This window comes from Mus pahari, chromosome 12, assembly GCF_900095145.1.
Source record: "Mus pahari chromosome 12, PAHARI_EIJ_v1.1, whole genome shotgun sequence".
NCBI lineage: Eukaryota > Metazoa > Chordata > Mammalia > Rodentia > Muridae > Mus > Mus pahari.
In genome coordinates this window covers 37750162-37762423 of record NC_034601.1, presented here as the reverse complement: position 1 = coordinate 37762423, position 12262 = coordinate 37750162, and the positions used below count along the sequence as shown (strand labels likewise).

The 12262-nt window shown below is 35.2% G+C and overlaps 1 protein-coding gene across 17 annotated transcripts in view; it reads right to left on the bottom strand.

Annotated features, from left to right (window-relative positions):
* Positions 1–12262, bottom strand: part of Zbtb20 (zinc finger and BTB domain containing 20) — a 726359-nt gene that overhangs the window by 634379 nt on the left and 79718 nt on the right. Inside the window, exon 1 of one of the 17 annotated variants that reach the window (XM_029544670.1) lies at positions 5566–5800. The exons of the other annotated variants lie outside the window; for them this stretch is intronic. The gene's annotated coding sequence lies outside the window, so the exon portion shown is untranslated. Of the gene's footprint in view, positions 1–5565; positions 5801–12262 lie in introns of those variants that run through there. 17 annotated transcript variants of the gene reach the window in all.

Sequence of the window (12262 nt, the reverse complement as noted above, 5' to 3'; positions counted from 1 at the left end):
AACAACAATATGAACTAACCAGTACCCCCTGAGCTTGTGTCTCTAGCTGCATATGTAGCAGAAGATGGCCTAATCGGCCATCACTGGGAAGAGAGGTCCCTTGGTCTTGCAACCTTTATATGGCCCAGCACCAGGGAACGCCTGGGCCAAGTAGTGGGAGTGGGTGGGTAGGGGAGCAGGGACGGGGCGGGGAATATAGGGAACTTTCGGGATAGCATTTGAAATGTAAATAAAGAAAATAATAATAAAAAAATTTTTAAAAAAGAAAATAATAATAAATAAATTTAAAAAAAAAGAAAGCATACCTTGTGTAAATAATGACTTGAAAAATGTAAATTAATGACTGAAAAAGTATTATAAAACAGGATGGCAACATATTTGGCCATATACATTTTCATAAGAGTAAATAGTATATAAATAAATAAAACCACAGTAATCCTCAAAATTATTGCATTTATTTATTTTTTTTGACTGCTAAATATTCGAGTTAGAAATGAAAGCAACATATATACTAAACTCCAGTAAAATTTTCTTTAATATATTATTTGCAATATAAACCACATTTCCTTTTTATTATTATTATGATTTAAATCCAAAAGTATGTTTTGAATATGAGTTTTATAATATATATGGAAAGAATATACATTCTTAAAATCTATTTTACTAAGCTGTATCACTGTGCTAAATTCAAAGAAAATATTAAAATTTAAGAGCACAAAACATGTACAAACTCAAGCCAGACCAAATCCCAGAGTACAGATAGGCGTTGTACTCAGAAAGCCCACTCATGGCCAAAAAGCTATTGAAACAGCTATTGGGAGAAGACGACGGTGTTTTTTCTAAGAGTATAGTCCCCAACAAGTCTGCAGCATTCCAGTGGATCCCAACACATTCAAGAATATTGGAGAAGTAGAAATTGGTCTTGATGGGACTTCAAAAATAAAATAAAGGATAAAAAGTTGGGTTGATAGAAAAGCCAGGTGAATCTGGGAACAGCTAGGGGGAGATATGAATATGATCAAGACATATATGAAACACTCAACTAGTATATTTAAATTTAGATTACACTGTAGTTCCAAAGTGTATACAACAATAGAATAATATGACTACATTATGAAAGGCATTATCATAATGCTTAAAACATTTGACTATATTTTCATCATCTTTTAGCAAATGTATTGTTTATATATAATTCAACAATCTCTCAACCTTCTAATTTAAAATGTTCCTCTCTTCCTTACTAGACACCAGGAGCCACTCTTCTGGCACAATTACCAGATAGTATCTCAGTGATCTGTTACTTTATCCTAGGACAGAAAGAGGCAACATCTTCAGAGGTCAGTATGAGTCAACTGCATGATAAGGAACTGAAAAGGCTGACTGATCTTGACTACACACTCAGAATAACAGTTATCTAGATGAAGGAGATGAGCTTCACTCAGATCTGCAGCTACAGATGACATGATCACTGTGGTGATACAGAATGACCCAGAAATACTACATACTTTTCTAAGAAAGGGAAACAAAGCCCTGCATAGTGCAAGGCCAGGATTACAACACACAAGAGATGGCAGAGAAACCGAGCAGATTACAAGTTGGCTAATTACAAGATTGGGTGAAAAATGGAAATTTTTTTGTCAAATATGTGAAAGCTTAAAACTAGATTCACTGCAAATTTTTAAGAAATAGATTAACATAATGAGCTCATACTAGATAGATGAGGTAAACTAAACATTAACTTCTTAATATCAAGCTTGGTCATACATAGATGGTATTTCACCTAAAATGTCAGTGAACACAAGAGCCTTATTATATAAACAGGAGAGATTGAGCTAGGCCACACTGAAGAGCAGGTTTACATTATGAGGCTCAGAAGTGAGATATTTAATATGGGCTATTAAAGTTTTTCTGATTTTATCTCACATCATAGTTAGCATCCCATTATGTTATAATTTTAATTAATAAAATGTTAAAAATTGCTTATTTTCTAAATTTAACAAGATGCTATGTAACAGGCACAGCTTTGTAAAGTTCATTTTGAATGATGGCTATGGGAAATGTGCATATGTTCGTGAAACATTTTCGTTGATTAAGAACGAGCCACAGTTATCTGTCTTATAGCTGTAATAGAGTCTAAAGTCAACTTAAAAGTATCTAAAATAAGGTAGCAAATGTCATCCCAACATGTACACACACAAATAAAAAATATGTGAGGTATAAGTATGTTAATTACTTAGCCTTAATTATTTCGGAAACTATCCATTTATCAAAATATCTATAACTTAATTTTTAGTTAAAATTAAATGGACAGAATTAATATCAAAAATATATAAATATTTACAATGACTAAACAAAAACAACTCAATCTATAAAAAAAGCTAGCAAGATGAAGAACATTCCTCAAATGTTGAAGTTAAATAGTCTGTAAACATTAAAAAATGTTCAATCTCAGTGGCCATCAGAGATTAAAATTAAATCCAATTTAGATTTCATGTGACCATAGTAAATATGGTAACCATTAAGAAAATGGCAACAAACACTCCTGAGGATGTAGCCAAAGGAATCCACATACAATTATAGTGAGAATGACACTAGTTAAGCTAGTATGGAAATCAGTAACTACACTTCTCAAAAATATCAAAACAGGTCTTATGTATGACTCAGCCATTCTACTCCTGAGGTCCCCCAAGGCAAATCAGCATATGACAAAGACATTCATACATCAGTGTGTATTTACACTTATGTTAAAGGCACCTAAACCTGTAACCATATAATAATCCTCACGGACCCCACCATAAAATATGAATATAGGTTACCATCTTCATTTTACTAAGAACAAAACTGAAACTAATATAAATTACGTGGGTTGCCTATTGTTATATGACATCATTATTAATGATAGTGCTCAAACCAAATAATCTCAGATTAAAAAAACCAGCCCTTAGGACTGGAGGGATAGCTCAGGAGTTTAGAGTCCATTCTGCTTTTCCAGGGGACCTAAGACCTTATAGGTGGCTCACAAACACCTGAAACTCAAGCTCCATGGGACAAGATGGCCTTTGTGCACACACAGGCATCAATCGAGGCACTGAAAAAAAGGGTAAAAATCTCAGAAAGGGGCTACAGAAGTGTCTCAGCAGTGAAGACCTTCCAAAGGATGCAAGCCTAATTTCCAGCACGCACACAAGGCAGCCCACACCTGCCTGCAACTCCAAATCTAGAGGATCCAATGTCTATGCCCTCTATGTACACATGTGCTCATACGCAGTTACGCAAACACACAAGCATTTGGATTATTTTTTATTATTTATTATTATCTTCTTTATTTACATTTCAGATGCTATCCCGAAAGTTCCCTGTACCCACCCCCCGCCCCTGCTCCCCTACCCACCCACTCCCACTACTTGGCCCTGGCCTTCCCTTGTGCTGGGTCACATAAAGTTTACAATTCCAAGGGGCCTCTCTTCCCATTGATGGCCGACCAGGCCATCTTCTGCTACATATGCAGCTATAGACACAAGCTCAGGGGGTACTGGTTAGTTCATATTGTTGTTGCACCTACAGGGTTGCAGCCCCCTTCAGCTCCTTGGGTACTTTCTCTAGCTCCACCATTGGGGGCCCTGTGTTCCATCCAATAGCTGACTGTGAACATCCACTTCTGTGTTTGCCAGGCACTGGCATAGCCTCACAAGAGGCCACTACATTTGTACTATTTTTAAAAAATAAAAATAAATAATTTTAAAACAGTATAGCATAGTAGCATCCTATAATAATTTTTAATCTCTTAAAAAGTGTTATAGGCATTAATTTTACAAAAACACTTGATAAGAGAGGAACTGATGACAGAAGTTTCTTATACCTGAATGTCTCAAATGCTTACAACCCTATCACGATACAATCTGCTATGGGCAAAGGAAAAGTCAATATAAATAGTACATTAACATTTCTCAAAGGTAAAATATGTTAACATGTTAATATCATTATATGCAGGAACTTTTCCCTGACTTTCTCTCACAGATGGATACCTGAATGAAGCCTTCTCATGCCAAAAACAAGACCACTAAAGGCTTTGTGGAACCCAATATTCAGTTTCCTACAAGATCATTTAGATCTCTTGCATTAAGTTAGTTGGTCAACATTCTTACTAATTTCCACCTCAGTCCAACAATTGTATCACATGGTCTTATCTATGTGTATATGTAATACACATACATAATTATATATTTTATATCATATGCATAAAACATTGGAGAAGATAGGTGACTTTTTATATTCTATTTCTTTATTTTTAATCATGGGCTGAATTTTCTACAATAAATATATATCATTTTTATGATCAGTAAAACTATATAATTCTTTACATTTTGATTAAACAAGTAATAAGTTAAGTTATATGAATTCAGAAGTTTAAAGCTAATTTTTGCACAGAAATTTATCTATTTTTACTGTTGCTTTGTAGACTGATCTTATATTTTCTTCAAGGAAATCCAAGTAGCAAGAAACTAAAACATAATTCAATTAAATTCGAGGTTCTTTAAGATTCTCAAAAAACATTACTAGGGTAGATGTGTGTAACAGGAAAAGAAAATCTAAGAGAAGAACATATGTACGTAATACTCAACTTCACTTTCCAAACATAAGGGGAAAAAAGAATAGGGGTTTCCTGTATGATTTTTACAATCCTGTCCTAAATTCTAACTTAGACGGGAATCATTTGCTTTGCTCTCCTTCTTTCAGACTTCTTTGATTCAAACTAGCAGCATCTACCACATCATCTGAAAGTTAACAAGCATGTGGACTGGCAACACTAAAGGGCACAGCGGTGCCCAGGCCCGTCCCACAGTTTCCCCAGCACACGTGATTTATAATTAAAGGTATTTTAAAATCAGTTGTAAGTTAAAGAGGCTCTGTCGCACATTTCCAGTTGTCTAAACCCTGACCAGAACTATGCAACACTGAATCATCGAAGACTTACCTGCAATATGTGGCAGACGGTGAGTCAATAACTATGCCACACTCCAACCTAAACTCAAGTTTCTACCCTTTGCTAAGGTTCAGTGCTGTAAAGTCATGATAACCAAAATATTTCTTCATTTTCACACTAAAAAAAAAGTTTTAAAATGGGATTAATGGTATAATGTCAGTTCCTTACCCCAAAATGAATAAAGATATCAAAATTAAAAACAAATCAATAAACCCTTTGCACAAGAATTTCACATTCTAAACAAATTATGCTATGTTCAACTAAATCATACTAGAAGTGAAGGCATATAGATAGATACACACACACACTGAAATTAAAAGAAAATAATTTATACTCATTGTAAGCTTTATATAAAAACATTGTTTTATCTCTTATTCATACTTGGCAGATTTTGTTTATGACTAACTTTCAATAAAGTCATCTTAAGTAGTATATGACCATTCATCCCCTGGTTATTATCATGGATAGTTTTCTATGATGTTATCAAACTTCCCTGCCAACATTACAGTTCAACGCAAATATCTACTGTGGATTTGGGGTTTTAGTAACAAGCGTTAACAAAAGTCATCAAGCACTCCTACCTTGGACAGTCACAGCACAGATGCCAAAAGCAAACTAAGCATCTTCAACTTAAAATGCAATTGTGACTCACGCAAGTATCAGATACCTAAGAAGGTAAAATAAAAAGGCTGTCCCAATAGTTTCTTTTGCTTTCTCTCTAAGCTTATCTGTGCTAACACTGAGCCTGGTTTCCTAGTATCAAAGCATTCCTAAGCATTACTTTGCGCTAAAGAGAACAACTCTGAAGAAAGCCTTTGTAGATTTGATCTTTCACCTTTGGCAACAAAAGTCATCTATTCCATACCAGAAAGCATTAAAAAAAGATGACCAGAAGAGCTTCAATAGCTTCCTTTGATTATTTGACAAGGTCTGAGGAACAAAGTAGGATAGGATTTCTGGTCTTCATCACTGGGCGTCCTGTTTGCACTTCCCAAACAGTACATGAAGCCCTCACCCCTGGAACTCACTTCCTCCAGGAAGTACTAAATGTGCATTTATTGCTCCACAATAGTGTGCACTATTTATACTAACAATAATTTGATATTTAAAGATTCCACTAATATTTTTATATTTAAATGAATTTAATTTTCCTATTGATAGATTTTGTGAATTAGTATATAACAAAAAAAAACAAGACATATATATTATGTGCTGTTATCTCATTGCTACATAAGATAAATCTTTTTATGTGAATTTCAACACTGAAAGCTTGTAAAAATAAAATTTATCATACTTTAATCCTGACAGGATAGAAAAAATTACTTTACTGTCTTTTCTTCTGTAAAACTACAAAGGTCAAGTATCCAGAGTTGACAAGACCACAGGCACTAATTAGTGAGACACTGTTATAAAGGACAGAATCCACAAGTGTCAGGACAGGTGATGTAAGACAGATCTTTACTACAAAGCAAACTGCCTTGGCAATCAAGACAATTCAGTTACACTATGAACAACCCCCTTCCTGTGTGAGTAAAAACAATGCCTATTCCAATACTTCACTGTGAACCATTATTAGGAAAGCATCAGCCATAGTCAAATCAATATATCTCTTGGGTAGCAGAGCTGAGATACACAGTCCAGTCCTACAGCAATGAGCTTCTATCTGAAAAGGATCTTTGCAGAACCAATCTGAACAAGCTAAGCAGTGTAACTTCTGAATGTTTTCTTCTCAAATATTCACTATATTACAGAAAATTCAAGTATGTAGGTGGCACTTTAGACTGAAAATGCTTACATAAATCTCTACCTGGTAATAGCCATGCACACTGTGGGCATTCTACTACCGCAACTCTCTTTGCTTTTTATTCAGACAAAGCATTAGTTTTCCCCCAGGGAATTTTTCATTGAGTTTGTGTTGCTGTTTCTCTTTCCCTCTCCTCCTCGATCCCCAGGCACTCCTGCACTCTTCCACACCAACAGCCTCCTTTCCCAATCATCATCCTAAACATCATTATTTCTCAAATCTTGAAACATACTAAAAAAGTAAAATAAAAAGCCTAAAGAAATCTGAAGGTAGAATTAAGAAAAATGAAGTTTACATTTATGTAACCAAGGTTCTTTCTGCTATATCAACTTTTCAGTTTAATTTTTCTAGGGTTATATTTATATAATTCAAGCCATGAATGGCATATGAAAGATGTTCTGTTTTCTAACACTGGATAATCTGCCTCTGCTATGGGTCTTTTAAAGGCTTATATGATGGACCAGTGTACAGAAAAGCTCCTTTCTCCGGTTCTATTGAATTTTCTTTCTCTATTCATATGGCAAGACTAAGTTTTAAAATGTTCTCAAAAAGCACAGAGTATGATATTCCTATAATCATTAAAGTTTGAGTTTGGGTATGGTCAATATCTTCAAAAATCTGAAGGAAATATATAGAAACATAAATAATCTGAAGCTTTTTCCCAATGTGAAAATTTACTCAACACAAAGATCAGTCTCATAATTTAAATGCTGAATACGCTTCTTTCTTGTTAACTAACTTTATGCATGGTGGAATTGGATGTTAAGGTTTGTTATTTGCACTGTGAGCTGAAATTGTGACAATTCCTTGATCTCACAGATACTATCATATTGATGTGGCAAAAAACCAAAACTAGTAATCACAAAGAGTTGATACCATCTTCTACATAAAATAACAATTCTGGCTTCACTTGGGGTAACACACACAAAGGTGTAAATATATGTTCATGCATATTCATATGTATATACATTTATGTACTACTATATATACACAGAAACACACAGAGGGGCATCCAATTACCTTTGCATCTTGAGATGGTTTATCCTAAATGGAAAAGGTCCTACAAAAGCCTTTGCAAGATCCTGTTTTGAAATTTTAATATTTGCCTATTTATAATGGGTTAAAACTCTCACTAAAGTCAGAATCTTGAGTTCATATAATTTATATTGATAAATTATAACGATATTCATAATAATATCCCAACAGAGGTGTCTGTCATTTCAGGTAAGATAAATAATCTTGGCAGAATTAAAACAAATGTTGAGGTGATTATTACTGTGTACATTTCAAAGCAACCATAAGCTTCACAAAATGAATCAAATTCACAATTGCAATTCTCACAAAGTTTATGTAAGGACTACTTCGAAAGGTCATCCATCTGTTGTTCTTCACAGATATGGGAAAAGAAACTAATAATCTGTCCTTGTTTATAAAGATGTGACTATTTTTGAATTTTTATTTATATTTAAAATGAGCATTTCTTTAACATTTGTCTTAAAACAGTGATTTTTTTTTAGATGATGTACAAAAGAGTATTTATGAAAGACTTCAATCTTACAAAGGATTTACACTAATCCATGTGAGTCCTAGCATACCACTACATCTTCATCTTTCTCAGGTCTAAAGCACATATGTTCACCAGTCATATTGAACTGACACGAGACTCACACTGGCCTTAACCAATCATCTGAGAACCCATTCACCTATGACTTTGTAAACACAATTATGCTTTTAGACAAGGTGTCTCTTTTCCTGTAATCTCTGTAACATTTCTTACTCTGGCTGACCCTAAAGGTGACATAGTAAGCATAACCATATGGGGATTGTGAACATTTTGATATTATAGCATAATCTTATCAACAACAAAGATAGAACACACAATCAAGTTACCAAACAAATTTCAATGATTTCATGATGTTTTAGGTAACTTATGATATTTTAGGGCCACATTTGTAAAAATCTCTGGTTACATGAGCATGCTAGCTGTGAAGTATATAGGCCTAATGGCTTTGACAGAAATTATTGTTGAATATTGCAATGTCTAGTGACCTATCTCTTCTCTATCACATATTGATTGAAAATACTGAGTATAAATATAATTGTTGGCTTTCTACTTTTAAATTCTAAACAATAGCAGATATTAACTAAAACATAGATCATATCAAAATAGACAGCAAACTACTACAAACTATTGTGCAGAAAAGAGGCCTAACACTATTGGACACACAATCCCAATAAATAACAAGTAAAAATGTATCAGTTTGAAATAACATTTAGCAATATTAGTCTTTAACAGTATTAGAGGTTACTGTGCAAGAAGTTGAAAATGGAGATACATATTAAGCTTTCTTTTCTGACAATTTTCTTCAGTTCCAAGGGTTAGATGCAAAGGTAAGCAAGTCTTTCAAAGGTTACATTAAAACAACAAGAAATTGTATGGTTGCAAAATGGAGATCATAAATATAACCTAAATAACCCTCTGCTGTCAGCAAATGGGACTGTATCTTGTGACATTTTAGTGATGGATTTCAAACCAATTATGCAGAGAGTGAGAGACCTTGGAACACTCTGCCATAAATGAGCCATCTCTATCCAATCCTCCCTTCGGGGCATAGGCAACTGCATGGAAGACAAGGCAGAAAGAGCTTAAGAGCCAGAGGGGAAAGGGGGGCACCAAGAAAACAGGGCCCTCTAAATTCCCATGATCAAAGCTCATATGAACTCACAGACTAAAGCAGCATTCACAGAGCCAGTATGGGTCGGCAACATGTTGTGTGTATAAGTGTGTGGGGGCGTGTGTGTGTGTGTGTGTGTGTGTGTGTGTGTGTGTGTGTGTGTAATTGCTTCCAGTTCAGTGTTTTTATGGGTTTTCTGAGTATGCAAATGAGTTGGTCTCTACTTGGGCTCTTTTCCTCCTGTTTGTCTTGTTCAACTTGAATGTGTTTGGTTTTGTTTTGTTTTATTATTATCCACTAAAAGCCTGTTTGTTTTCTTATGAGAGACAGAAAGTCTCTCTGAATCTGGATGGGAGAAGAGGTGGGGAGGAACTAGGGGGAGTACAGGGACAGTAAACTCTAAACCAAATATACTGTATTAGAAAAGAATCTATTTTCAATAAAAAGAGAAGAAAATAAAAAAGAAACTTTCAAAAATAAAAAATTAAGTACATGTACTTACGAAATTAGTAAGTTAAATAATTACATTGTCATCCATTATATCAAAATCTCCACATTGTTGCCATACTGGGTGCAAATGGAATTTAATAAATATATGATTAAATAAGTATATGAAGAACTTAAGGTATCTTTACCAGATCTTAGAAACCAAAACTAAAATTACATTAATCAAATGTCATTCTTTAAAAGAGGTTTATCTTTAAAGATATCTAAGGAGTAAGTTTCCTTGAAATTAGGTATTACCTATAACTGGTTCTCTGCATTTCACAGATTATTTAATTTTTCTTTGACATTTTCTAACACATGCAATAAAAAATGACACATACCATCTAACAAACACATATCTTCTCATAAATCCAGAATAGCTGGTACATGAGCATAGGAAACTTTCAACAACAAAAAGTATATTATAGGTTCTATGTCTGCTTAGTCTTATGACCATATGTCAGCTAATATGCACATATGAACATATGGTTCAGTATTATTTAAAGAAAAAAGTAACACTAAATGGATGGTTTTTATGCAGACATGTCTATTCTTGTTCTGTCCTGCAGTCAAGGAAATAAAACAAAACTACGTGTCCATCAACAAATGAATGGGCAATAAAAATGTGGTACATACACACAAGAGAATTTAACTCAGCTACAGAGAAAATACAATCTGAGGGAGCGTGAACAGCCTGAAAAGTCTCACAGAAATCTAGGGAACTAAGACTGACCAGGACCACAGTCTCATGCTGTCTCAGCTGTGGGGGCTAGCTTGCAACTTTGTAAGTATGAATTTGAGTGAGATGAGTGCAGGAACAGACCTTTAAGGAAGACCATAAAGATGAAAAGCAGGAGCAGATGATAGGGTACACCACACATGAAAGCAGAGGAGAGGGGGCCAGTGCTAAGGTACAAGGGAAGAACAGTGAGACAGGGAAGAAGCAACAAAAACAAACTTATCTTGAAAATGCCACAAAAACCTAATACAGTACAACGAATTTAAGAAACAAATGGAAAAAAAAGAAACAAAATAAAGGATGCCTTTCTTTTTTATATTATATATTATATGTTATATATTATATATTTATACTTTCTAGTATTGCATATATACGTGTGTGTGTGTGTGTGTGTGTGTGTGTGTGTGTTTTAATTAAAAAATAATCAATTTGGTAAGACTCTTATCAGAGTTTTTTTTTCCTACAACTGATTGTTCCATACAAAGCAAGCAACAAAATATTTAATTTATGGAGTTGCCAGTACAGTCAAAAACTCTGACCCAGAATTGTTCCTGTCTGAAGGAACTACAGGGACAAAAATGGAGAAGAGACTGAGGGAAAGGAGGTCCAGTGACCAGCCCAAGTTGGGATCTCTCCCAAGGGGAGGTTCCAAGACTTGACACTATTACTGATGCTATGGTGTGCTTACAGACAAAAGCCTAGCACTGCTGCCCTCTGAGAGGCCCAACAAGCTGCTGACTGAGACAGATGCAGATACTTACATCCAACCATTGGACTGAAGTCAGGTTGAATTGCAGAAAGGCTGGAAGAAGCAGAGGAGTAGGGCAACTCGATAGGAAGACCAGCAGTCTCAAATAACCTGGACCCCTGAGATCTCACAGACATTGAGGCGCCAACCAGTCAGCATACTGGAGCTGATCCAAGGTCCCAACACATATACAGCAGAGGACTGCCTGGTCTGGCCTCAGTGAGAGAAGAAGCATGTAATCCTCTAACCCTCAAGAGCCCGAAGGCCCATGGGAGTGGGGAGGTCTGGTGAGGGGAGCAGGAGGGGGATATCCTCTTGGAGACACGGGGAGGAGGAATGGGAAAAGGAACTGTGGGAGGGTAGACTGGGAGAGGGATAATGACTGAACTGTTTAAAAATAAAAGTAATAAAAAAGAAAGAGAGAGAGTGGGGAAGGGAGGGAGGGAGGGAGGGAGGGAGGGAGGGAAGGAAGGAAGGAAGGAAGGAAGGAAGGAAGGAAGGAAGGAAGGAAGGAAGGAAGGAAGGACTCATGAATTTATATTACTTGACACTTTAGTATAAGTTTGAAGTATACTAACATTTTTTTACATACAACTATAATTTCTTAAGAAAACATTTAGAAAAATAAAAATCAAACATTTTGAAAAACTAAATTATTCAGAATTCCAGCCAATGTCACTGTAAACATTTTGGGACTTCAATGTCATAAATAAAAACTGTAATTCAACCTGAGAGCACATATCTTTAATTCTTCAGCACAGGAGGCAGAAGCAGGTGGATCTCTGGGTTTGAGGCCAGCCTGATCTACAAAGCAAATTCCAGGACA